At 32.0% G+C, this 13,553-nt stretch overlaps 1 protein-coding gene across 5 annotated transcripts in view; it reads right to left on the bottom strand.

Annotated features, from left to right (window-relative positions):
• Ypel (Yippee-like) overlaps positions 1-13,553 on the bottom strand; it is a 247,085-nt gene that overhangs the window by 27,264 nt on the left and 206,268 nt on the right. The gene's annotated exons all lie outside the window — the stretch shown is intronic.

The following is a 13,553-nucleotide window of genomic DNA, read 5'->3' as shown; positions in this document are numbered from 1 at the left end:
TGCAAAGACAGAGTGAAATAGCGTTCTATCATCTCTGCCTATCCTTACGGGGAAGCGGCGTGATGGTTTGTTTATTTTATTTGTTTGTCAACTTGTTTTTTTTTTATATCTTCAGTTGGTTTCGTTGATTATCACGTTTGTTACTGACAAAATTTCATTATATATTTACATTTTTTGGGAAAAATTACATCACATCACGTCATTCACGTTCCGTACCTAATGGTGCATAGGGCACGGCATTGGTACACTAATCGCAGCGTATCTTGATCATTTCTGTTACATTATGGTAAGACGATCAGTCTTACGCTTCAGGTACCAGTCAAGGGACTATGAAATATTTTAGTGTGAAAACACCCTTTTAAATAAATATTTCATGTCAACCATGTCGGGAATCGAACCCGAGACCTCTTGCATGGTAGGCAAACGCGCTAACCATTACACCACGAGGCCGACAAAATTAAGTTAATTTTGGGAAAAATTAAGTTGACTTTAACAACAAACACAGGTATAGGTAGCAGATAATTCCTAAGGGTTGATCCGAAACGTCGGCAAAAATGGTAATTGACTGCATAACACAAATAAATTCAGCATTATTTAAAAGGTCTGTGTAAAATGTACAAAGGTAGCTAACGATATTTGTATTGTTATGGTCAACTCGAATATTCCATATAAAATGTTATATTACATGATATTTCGTCAGTAACATGATTGATAATATTATGTTATCTACAAAGGCAATTGAACATTACATAAATATTTTAATATCGGAAAAAAGGGAAATTCCAGTTGATTTATCGACAAACATCAGTACATCTCATTGCAATCGATGGCCAGGCACCAGACGAGGATAATCCTCGAAGGTTAAAATGGTTCGTTTTATTAAATTGACAGGAAATATGATTGTGGAAGCCTTTTTATAAATTAAACGTTGAATCCTCGACCGGGTTTCAGTTTACGTTGCATAAGCGCATAAATGGAAAATAAAAATGCAGGACAAATTGCAATATCCAAACAATAGAATTAGTAACACGTAATTCAATAAAGTGTTAATCATTTATAAAAGCGCGTACTTAGGTAGTACATATAAAACTGTATAAATTTAAAGGTTTAAATTATTTTGTTTCTTTTTAAAACATATAACACAAAGAAGTATTATTGTTCTTTATCTCTGTTGTAATATGTTAATATTAACAGCTCCCGGGGAGTTAAATCCAGTCTTTGTCTACAAAAATTTGGACAAACTCAAAATGTTGTTGATAAATCCACCTGGTCCATGAAGAAGTATAGAAATTGAACAAATATTTTTTCAGGCGTTGCCTAGTATGCAGGTGAAATAATTCAATTAGATGAATCTCACCCGCATAAATAAAGGTTTCAGCTCTTTAACTTCACAAACATCAACAGATGAAACAATCGAAGGAATATAAATGTTCAAATATAAAAGAATTTGAGATAAATAAGTCACTCAGATACCAACATGATATTAAAATTCATAAATTCCATACAAGTCATGATCAAAATAGCTTTGTCTTCAAAGGTGTAAAAAATAATTATTATCTTCCCAATTAACTAAAAACTATTAAAAATAATATATCAATAAATAAATTTTAAGTTAATCTAAAGAAAATTTTTGATCACGTATAAAAACAACATTAAATTTTAATTAGTATGAATGTATTATTGTTTAATGTTTTTTCTTTATATATCCTATATTTTTCTTTTTCTTTTTCATGCACTTGTATTTAAACTTATATAAACTCCTATAAATAAACATCTAAAACAGTGTAAGTCACTCTCCAAACACAAGAGTCAGTCTCTTTTTTTGGAGAGTTACAGTGATAACATTTACTAGATGTGTAAAAGTAGATATGTTTAGTATTTTACAAATACATGTACTTTTTATAAAATTTATTAATGAAAAATAAATAATAAATATGGGCAGAATAGTGAATATTACACAGCCTGTGAAGTGGCCGATTAAACCAGCCAATAGCAGGCCATAAGCCCTGTAGATGTCTAGACTTCTATATTACCTTATTTAAAATGTTCTTCATCTCTGTTGTAATATGTTAATATTTCTAGGAGTTTCAATAGAAATAACATCTTAGGACAGTGCTAAGATCCAGGAAACACGAAGACCCAAAAAACAAACATCAAAATTAAATTAACAGTCTAAAAAAAACTATTTATAATTGTAAAATTCGTAATATGTTGTTCTATTATTATTATTATAAACACTTGTATGCATATTATGTAAGTGGGGTACATTAACTCGCGTAAAACAGGGTTTGTACTTTTGTCGGCCGGGGAAACTTAAAAATAATACAAATAAATTAGAACATCTGTTAAAATAAATAATAACAAATTTTAAAAATATAATAATATTTATAACAAAATTAAATTCACCGAGAAATTTTATTGATTGAGATGTTATTTATTTATTGTATTTACGGCTTAGCCAATTGCAACAGTTACACGAAGAAACATATGTACAAGAAACTGAACATGAAGAATGTAGAAACCATGTAGCGAAGACAAACGAGAATAAAGAATAAAGGGTTTTTAGAACTTTATATTTATAATCATGAAAGGTATAAGACTTTTTTTTAATTCCATTATGAAACGAAATAACTCACGAGAAAAAAGATAAAAAGTTAGTATTGATAATATTAAAACAAATTAATGAATTATTTTATTCCAATAAGGCTAACTGTAATTCGCATTATTTTTTTATAATTCAGATAACGCATATACCACAAGCATGTATTTATACATTATATAAATATCCTTACGTTCTTTCGCTCTTAGTAACTTAGCTATGGGAAAAACCAAGATGATTTATGATTTAAAAAGGTAAACCCTTTTTTATTCATCACACGTCAAGGTGTTTTATGTTCAGCTTTCTCTCGAGGCTTTGGGGCTCTAGTGTGAATCTATAAAGATTAATGAAAATCTTGACGCCAGATTATTTAAGAGCTTTACGAGAAATGTATAGGAAATTTGGATTACAGTAAAATGTAAGCTGCTCCGACGCAACAAAAAACAGATTATTTGTACCTGCTTTGTAAAGATTGCACAAAACTAATAACAGTCAAAAGACAAAATATCTCAATCAAGTGTTTCTAAAATGATTCAGTTGTACATTAAAAAAATGTTTTTGTCATTATATAAAAATCAATAATCAGCTTAAAATATCGAAGTTTTGTGATAAAATGGTTACGTTTTATAAGACTTTGGTTGGCCAGGTAAAGTTTTCTTCTTCAAATATGATATTATTTGCATTCCTCGTGGTTATTCTTTATGTTAGTTGCTTATTAATTTAGTGGTTGAATTATGAACGTGTTTTAGTTTCTGAATGCATTGTTTATGTTTATATTTATATTTGTTGAATACATTCGAACAGAAAAAGTCGCTGAAAATATTATTGTTGATGAAATATAAAATAATAAATGAATAAATGTAATTTATTGCCGTATTTTATTTTATGTTGCTACTTTATAACCTGCCCAGGGCCGAGGGAATATTTCAAAGAGTTTTTTTTCAGTTAAGATGCTTAAGGGCTTTTTTTAGTTGTTGTATGATGGGAAATTGGGTGTTGGTATATAAGGTTAAGCCACCTGTACTACTGCACCTGCCAAATTATTTTATAGTGAAAACATTTACATTGTAACGCTTGGAATTAAAGGTGCAAGTATATTTGTGTAATGCCTAGTTTGATATTGTTAGCAGGTAGTGGTGCATTAAAAAATATCCGAATAACGCAGCTCACTTATTTTAATTATCCAGTAAAGCCGCGTGTCAAGAACGATTATTAGTAAAGTAAATGTATATACAAAATGTGAATTTCTGTATTTTGTATAATCGGTTTTTATCACTTTAAATCGTCCAGTTCTGAGAAGAAAAGCGGGAAGAAACAGTATCCTAAGTCTCGTTTAGAGATCATTAGGAAAACAGGTCAAGATGTCGAGTATTCGGTTGCCTATTCTGGTGATAGTGAATGCGTCGAAGCAATACAAATTAAACAATTTGCACAGGTGCACATTGGAATTAATTCGAAGCGTAAAAAAACACAACAAAACAAGAATTTAGAGTTGACTCCATTAAAGAAAACAATCCTACTTCACTTCTTAGTGAAAACGTGCGGCGTTACGATATAAAATAAACACAACATGGTTTACTTTTTGAAAATGTGATGGCAAATAGGAATATCGCAACATTCCATAGACACGTGGTTTAAAATTTTGCTCGAGCATCCATGCAGTCCGCGTTACAGTGTGGTAGTTAGCTTATTTCGCTATCTCGCGCTCCTGTGTTCGATTCTCAACAAGCTTGACATAATCAATTTTCATTTCATTGAATTTTTAAAATAAAATATTTTACGGACTGTCTTAAACGTAAGAATGACAATTGGCCTTAATTTAACAGATGGAAGATATGTGTTATAAAGATCAACACTCGAAACTGCTACCAGTTCCCAACACTACTCGGGTAAAGATGTTCAGAAAATAAATTCTACTCGAGAAACATAGCAATAGCAAAAGCAATTACCTTAATTTAAAACGGTTACTGCTTAAAACAATAAGCAGTTGATTCATCAGAATATATGAGACTATTGCAGGTGAAGAAAACTAGCTGATATTTCAAATTTGAAGTTAACTCATTGCTTAAATATAATCAAAAACCTTTTCTTCGTTTGATCATTTTCTCAGTTGGTTCACTTAACCTGCAATGGGCTCATGTGAGGTTCGTGTTATTATGAACACATACACAAGAGATGATAACGTATATGTGCCTTTGTCACATATCGTGATAGAGGAGCAGTCAGAGATCATAACAGAGAAAGCGTGTAAAAATGTGGGAAATTCTGGAAGATTTTTTTCCGGCGAAATTTAATTTTTTTTAGAATTCTTTGTCTCTCGCTACCAAATTTTATTTAAGTAATTGCTGACCCAGAAAAGGAGCAATAAAAATCACCTATAATGCGTACATATAATATAAAATGAAATTATTACCTCTCTTGGCCTCTAAATAGCCAAGTGTTGAAGTTCTTACAATAGTAATTGCCTTACCATACAAGGTATAGTGTTCTGGAGTCATTGCCCCCAAGGTACAAGTCCACGTGGAAAAACCAACTAACAGCTGAACAATCTACAGAATAAAAAAACACGAAACAAATATTCAAAAACCCGAATATTTTTTTGAGAAGGACAATCAAATAAGATTAATGCAATTAATGGATATTTATGGTTAAAATAAATAACCGTGTTAGAAAAAGTTAAACAAGGTGCGGTGGAGCAGGGCTCGAAACTCATACTTCCCGATCCGGAGTCCGCAATGCTTCCACGTGACCACAACCCATCTTATATAATATTATAATATAAACATTTAATATGAAATACGAACTAAAAGGTTAGCACTACCTACACACATGAAGAGATAGGTGATTATACACTTTTAATAATTAATTTACGTTGCGTTTGCAGTTGATATTACATTACTCCTATTTTGATGCAACTGTGAAAACGAAACGATCAAATGATTACAGATATGATAGACGCAACGTATATTATACATTTATGTTTTTTGAGATATTTTTTGATAAAACTCGGTAGTTAATACTTTTTAATACGTACTTAGAAACCATTTTTAGAGAGTGAACTAACCGACGCGACGGCATTAGCATAAATGGACAAATTATAAATAATGTCTGATACGCGGATGATCCTGTCCTTCTAGCAGAAAGTATCGAAAGCCAGTAGCTATTTTCGGATAAAGTACACACGGTTAGTTTGAATATAGGGATAGAAATCAATATTTCCAAGACCAAATGTATAGTTATTCGTAAAAAGCCACAAACTTTTTTAATGGCTTTAAAAATTGGAGTGCAGGTTATTAAGCGAGCAAGTCCAACAATATAAATATTTAGGATGCTGGCTCACAAGATATCAAAGTCAGAATAGAGATGGCGCGAGACTGCTTTTTAAGGATGCGTGACATTCTTTGTAGTAGAGACTTAAATTTAGACCTCTGAATGCGCGTTGTACGATTTTATTTTTTACGGCGTCGAAACATCGATGCTCACCCAAGCCACTTCAAAGAAGATCGAAATCTTCGAGTCCGAAACATTGAGGTTTTCCGACGAATGAAAAAAGATAAAGGGGTACTGAAGACCATAAAGAAAAGAAAACTTGAGCACTTCGGGCATATGATGAGAGACGAAAAATACAACATTTTACAAAGTCATTCTATAGGGAAGGAAGACGCAGTGCAGGTAGAAGGCACATCTCTCACCCGGTTCTTGTTCAGGGTAGCTGCCAACAAAGTAAGAATTGCTGCGATGATTTGCAACGGGGAGAGGAAAGACAAGAAGAACTTAATACTTCTGATACTATGGGGGCAATTACAATCAGAAGTTATCTTTGACTGTCTATAAAGTAAAATCGATATTTATGTATGAAATTGTGTATATTTGTATCTTCGTCGATAACCCATACTTAAAAATGTTTGGAAAAAAAATATATGCTTATTCTATTTTACACACAGAAAACTTCATTTTACTTTGTAGATAAATGTTGATTTCCCAATGTCAATTGTCATACTGGCCCGTGTATCAATTTTACTAGGGATTTTTACAGCTATTACACAAAAAGAAGTAATAATATTTAACAATACCAGAGGAAATAAAATAATATAGAAGAAGGGAGATTACATAATTATGTGTGTGCGACGTTTGGGTTGCGTAATTTAAAAAAAAAAACTATGTTTATTTACAGGGAATAGTTTAATTTTTTAAAAATATGTTAATAAATTCTTTTAAAGGCCTTTAAAAGTTAAATTGCAAGAAGTCCCATATAATACGGTAGGTAACTACAAAATGCAGTCCATACGGTGCAGTATCAACAATAAACACGGTACGAATGACAAACAAATTACAAAACAAAAACGACAACACGCATGGTACAAATGATCATGTTATATCTGCATTACATACAGATGTACTCGTACCTACAAACATAACTTGCAGTGCGATACTTATCAACAGATTTATCGATCTCGGAATTTAGGTTTTTTTACATCGACATGAGACCCTTTTTTCTCAGCGAGATTTATTCCAATCATTTGCAAAACTAACCTCCCGTTAAAATACGAGTAAAATGAATGCCATTAAAAACAACAACACGTATTCCTTTGGCGTGCGGGTTATCATCCGGCGTACATGTCACTGTCCTAATCTATTCAATTAAGCATTTGCCACATACTGCACTACTTGGGTTCACAAGGAGGTTAATGCACTTGGGGATTCCATGACTAACACTTAACTGCAGTTACAAACGAAACAATATCAACTATTGTCACACGGCAAGGCTAGATTAATGGGACAGGGATATGTACCAATATACTACCGCGCAGAGCCTAAACCGCCGCAAATCGCATTTTGTGTTTTTTTTTTTATTAATTCGTAATCAGCATTTAATTAGCTATAAGTGTATCCGATTCTTTTTTCGCTACGTTAACATCGAGTTCAAGCACACAAATAATTACTATACAAACTAAAATGCGATTTTTAAAAATAAATAGTTTGGTAATGTTAATGTTAATGGTAATGTTGGAAGAGGCCTAATCCAGCAGTGGAGGACAGAAGGATGAAGAAGATGTCAACTATTTGTATCTGTAAAAATAAATGCCATGTGTTTTTAAAATATATAGGCATTATAATTTATCAAAAAATGATTGTATTCTAATTCAAATTGCTTATAATCAAAAGAAATACCTATCTGCTATCAGTTTTTTAACAGCTTAAACGCAGTAAACCTTATTAAATACTGCATTTTGGGACGTAAGATTGACTAAAAGTAGCTTTTTTGCAGTATCAAGTTTTAATACTGCATTTTAACTAGTTTTGGAAAAAAAATTGTGTGAAGTAGCTGGTGGGAGTTTAAAAAACTTTTTTCCCTCTTTTAAAACGACTTATATGACACGCTGTTTTCTCACAATTAATCGTTATTATCATAGGCTTTTGATGAAATTTACTTAAGATATATTTAGTGCAGTTTTACGTATTTCTGTATCAATTTTATTTATCTTATAGCTCAGTGTGTGAAAACATACTAGCTTGCATAGGGCACTGGTTCAACTTAAACATCTGTTACATAAAGATAACAAAGAAGGTGAACAGTATTCAGCAAGTCCAGAAAAAAATAAGTGTTGCAGTGAAATCACTCCCTCCACATATGTTAACACTATTTTTTAACAGACATGAGGTATTCCTATCGGTTTCACCCATACTCAAAGCAATATTTTTTGTCGAAAATTCAGTTTCATAAACCACGATTTTAATTTAATTTAATTCTACTGATTTAATTGGCTCTTTGACTGAGAGTTATACTTCAGTGTAAAATCATTATTTTTATGTTGACTTTACTGAAGAGCTCATCCTAATCTGATAAAGGTAAGGTAATTAGTCTTATGCTTCAAGTGCCAGTCCAGGATCATTTGAACTTTTTGATCAATATTTCATTTTAAACTTCCCAGGAATTAAATCCGGAGCCTCAATAATGTAATGTATTTCACTGTCCTCGGATTGACACTTGAAGCGTTAGACTGATCGCCTTACCTATATGTAAAAGATGATCGAACTACGCTGAATTTAGTTTACCCATGCACCACTGGGTGCGGAAATGCAGGTGGCGATGATGAAGATACTCAGTTTGAAATTAACTTCAGCGATATATTCTGAAAACTGATTGAAATGGGAATTAGACATAAACCAGACGATACGATGAGAGGTTTATAAATAAATTAATTAAAAAATAAATCAAAAAATAGGTTAACGATTCATTAGTCAATACTTGTGCTGACCGCCCGCAAAGCACGGGCGTTATGTTTATATTTGAGGTAAATTTATTAAATAAACTGATCAAATTTAAAAAATAGCTACGTTTGGCTTGGAAATAAAAGTACACATACTTTAATTTTATTACAGCAAAGTTAATAACCAAGAAAAATATTCTGGAGAAGAATTATAAAATAAGTGCAAAAATTCAATTCGATGACATTGAGTGACATTACTTCGTCGCGAAGATGAAACAAAAATAAAAGTTAGGTAGATAATTAAAGTTTCCATACGCGTCAGATCGGTAGATAATTAACTAAGTTGGAAAATAATTGAGTCACGCGCAGTCAAAGCTTCAGCTGACACTAAATACAAAATACGCTTAAAGAATTGAAAACACTAAAAATTTGTTTTTCACGTAAAACATATTTTAAAAATACTTGGCATTTTTAAATCATACTTTTTGTGATAAGTATTTACTTGGAAAAGCTTACTGTTTATAAATCTTTAAATTTTAAACACAATACCTTTTTCAACTTAATTTCATTTAACATATTACAACAGAGATGAAGAACATTTAAGAGAAGGTAATAAATAAGTCCAGGCATATACAGGGCTTATGACCTGTCAATGGCTGGTTTAAGTGGCCACTTTACACACTGTGTAACATTCACCATACTGCCCATATTTAAACATCTATATTCCTTCGATTCTTTCATCTGTTAATGTTTGTGAAGTTAAAGAGCTAAAACCTTTATTTATATGTTCAAATATGGGCAGAATGGTGAATGTTACACAGTGTGTAAAGTAGCCACTTAAACCAGCCATTGACAGGTCATAAGCCCTGTAGATGCCTGGACTTCTATATTACCTTCTCTTAAATGTTCTTCATCTCTGTTGTAATATGTTAATATAAAAATGACATTTTCCAAAAAAATATTTAAGATATTTTTAAAAGCATATCATAAAAAATGTTCTTCTGAAAATTCGCAACATGGCCTTAAAACCATGTATAAAAGGCTAATAAAATTTATATTAACATAAGATTAATAAATAGTAAAATAAAGAAATACATAATTAGCGAAGTATCAATAAAATCTAGTTATTATTTTAATTTAATATTTAAAATAAATAAACCAAGTTAAAGAAAATAACAATACATAACACATGTGGCGCTCTATACTTTCTGCATACCCTACGGGGAAATGGAGTGATGACAGTGGTCATCGTCATTCCCTTTCCGCACCGAATGGTGCATAGGGCGCTGCACTGGTACAAAAATCGCGGCGTATCTTGATAACTTTTGCTATATGTAGCAAAAATGATCAATTTTACACTTCAGGTAGCAGTCAAGGGACTATCAAATATTCTAGTGTAAAAACAACTTTTTAAATAAATATTTTATGGCAAACATGTCGAGGATTCGAACCGAGACATCTCGCGTGGTAAGCAAATATGCCGACTATTTGACCATAGGGCGGACGATGGCAACAATAAAAGTAGAACCATAACACATCCATGGGGTCGACAATAATGAGAGCGTTTTTAACTATGTAGATGAATATGTACATAACCCACTTAGCGCAGCTGGAAAAACAAATGAGACTTGTAAAACGACACTTGTTTGCATTACCGGTTATCTGAAATAAGCGGTTAAATTATATCATTATACATAACAAACATAGAAAGGATTGAAAATGTTGAACGAAATTTTTTTAAATACCTAGATTGTAAAAACAATAGAACGCTTTATACCTACAGCCAATCTGCCAAACAAAATGGATTTTTTACCATTGAAAATAGACGCACTTTATCTGAATTATGCTATTTACACAAATTATTAAATAATAAAGTAGACTCTTTTAACCTACTCTCCAAAATTAATCTTAATGTCCCCTTTCGCGTGACAAGAAATAAGTATTTATTATATCTTCCAGTCTGTAGCACTAACTATGCACAACACTCTTTCCTCTTTCGTTCTTGCTCTAACTATAATGTTTTTTCATCTATTGATATATTTTACATGCCCCTTAATTTATTTAAAAATAAATTAAGACTTATTATTTCTGGCTGCGATACGATCCCACTTACTATTTAATGATGCACACACCTGAACACTTACTCCCACACTAATACACATAAACACACATCTACACTTACTCTCATACAAATACACATAAACACATCCTTTTGTTGTAACACAATTTAATAATATGTATGATTTTTATTTTAAAACTTTGCTGGTCTGTCTCTGAACTGTATTTTTTTTAAATGTTATTATATAATTGTTGACTGTTTGTTTCATTAAAATAAATAAATAAAATAACATTAATATTTGAAGCACTAACTTAGTTATTTTCGAGCACTAACTCATGTTAAAAAAATATTTATATTATTATGTATTGACAGGTATCCCAACAGAGAAAAATAACTGATTAAGAAAGGGGAAATTCACACAAAAAAATAAATAAAATGTAGCTCCGTTGAGTTACTCCAGGGTGTTTCACGGTTACAACAATTTAAAGACCTGAGACCCGATCATAGTCGGAAGTTGGAAGAGTTATCTTCAATTGTCCATAAGAAAATGTTTTTATTCGTATGAAAATATTAAGTATCTTCGAAGATATATTGTAATTGAACTTGTTTTTTAAAGTAAATTTACATCCAAATTAATTATTTGATATGATAACTGGATTTTACTTTTCAGACGATTGAAGATAATTCTGTTAACTTCCCGTTGTAATACGGGCCCAGAAGGTATGTAACTACGCACTTTGGATTGTTGCGCGGTATTGTCAACAACTGAAATTATGTGGAGCATTAGTTTTATGTTCCGGATTAGACTGTTCCATGTTCCAATATGCGGGACCAACCTGCCTATTTGAAGGGCTATCGATAATTTTCACGTCTCTGAGAAAGTTTTGCGGTACAAGATTATCTTGCATTTTTAACATTTTCTAAAGATAGTGTGTTATTTATATATATGTATGAATTAATATGTTATATTTTGTAATGTAAATATATATTTATACATAAATAAATTGAAATCAGAAATTTAGTGGCGTTCAATTTGTTGCCGACTGTCTTAGAAATGGCACGACCAAGAGAGTCGAGGGGGAAAAAAGAGTCACTATTCGATCTGAGTGTATACAGGTATCCCGAGAATTAACGTATTCTCTTCGAGGGCTGAATGTCAGTCCAAGACACCAGAATATGTACATAATAACGTATGATCTCAGTAAAAAATCGTTAGTTTTTGAGATATTGGCACTTTTGTGAATTTCGTAAAACCTACACCTAAGATCAGTTTCTCGAGTGCCACGACTACAAATTTCCATATTCTAGGATTCTAATTTATGTTACGCAATCCTGAATAACCCTGCCGTTGATCGCAGTCCAAAATAATACTAATAGTGATGTAGGTACCTTTGTGTGAAAACAATAATTAATTTCCAAATCATGAGTTAAACCTCGGTTAAAAACCCCTTGTCTCAGTTGAGATACCAGCCAAATCGTAGAAACTTTATAAAGCTTTTTTTAATCACATTAATAATTTGTTATGAAAAACTTCTCACACACAAAGAAAATAAGACGGAGTTAAGTTTACATAAACCATCGCGTGAGTGGAGTTTCAGTTTCAAAAGACCAGTTATTTCCGTGGACATTCTTTAATAAACCTAAAGACATATAACATTAATATTTCATGAACGGTGGTAATCACACGAGGAGAGTTTCCCCGTTAGGGGCGGTGCCTAGATATGTTACTTTAATGACACTACCAATAGGGAAACCATTTGATGACATAGGCAGAGTTAATAGTTTTGTTACACAGTGTGTAAAGTGGCCACTTAAACCATGAGCCCTATAAATGCGTAGACTTCCATATTCCCTGATCGAAAAAATCCCTATCGCTGTTATCCAAGTTTAGTTGAATAAAAAGTATTTTTATGCCGTCTCACATGTGAAAATTTGTTTTGTTTAGTTAATACTTTCACCACAACAGACCAAAATTACAACACATGACGCCAGGGGTAGAGAAAAATCACATTCAATAATATAATTAAGTATTCCTTTATACTCGGGTATTGTACCCAGAACCCTCTGAGCGTGAGGCAAGATTTATAAAAGTGAAAGAAGCTAGGATTATACGCCAGGATAGACGCATGTAGATTTTTATTCTACTATTAGGAAAATAAATGTTGTGGCTTTTTTTTCTCCTTCGCACCCTTATCCGCATCCTGTGATCCAAAGGGCGCATTTAAATACATTATTATTTTTTGAATACAAAATGTCAATCCTATCTATTGCGAGTAAATAAAACAAATATAGATTTCGTTCGTTTTTTCATAAATTTTTTATGTATTTATCTTAACGCCTATTGAGCTATTACCTTTTGTCATATTTTTATAAAGATAGATTTTCTATTTTTATTTTTAAAAACACCATTAGCGAAACAGAATCGTGACAAATGTAACAATAATAAGTATCGGACAGCGGTCTACATAGGGGGTCATTGAGTCATCCTTAATCGACAGCCATTTACAGGTGAATCACCTGTGTGTGCTATACACATACACTGTATGAGAACAGCAGGTAAGTGCCACCTTTTGGAAGTTCATTAACCAGAAAACTGGCGATGGACGCCTCCTGGTACAGATCCGTTATAACTTATAACAAACCGACTACAGAGGTGAGCGTGAACACGTAGCGAATCAAATGC

Source organism: Micrasema longulum, unplaced genomic scaffold (assembly GCF_059751315.1).
Source record: "Micrasema longulum isolate JH-2025_06_02 unplaced genomic scaffold, ASM5975131v1 h1tg001298l, whole genome shotgun sequence".
Lineage (NCBI taxonomy): Eukaryota > Metazoa > Arthropoda > Insecta > Trichoptera > Brachycentridae > Micrasema > Micrasema longulum.
Note: the sequence above shows the minus strand (reverse complement) of the source record. Positions and strands in the feature narration are given on the sequence as shown.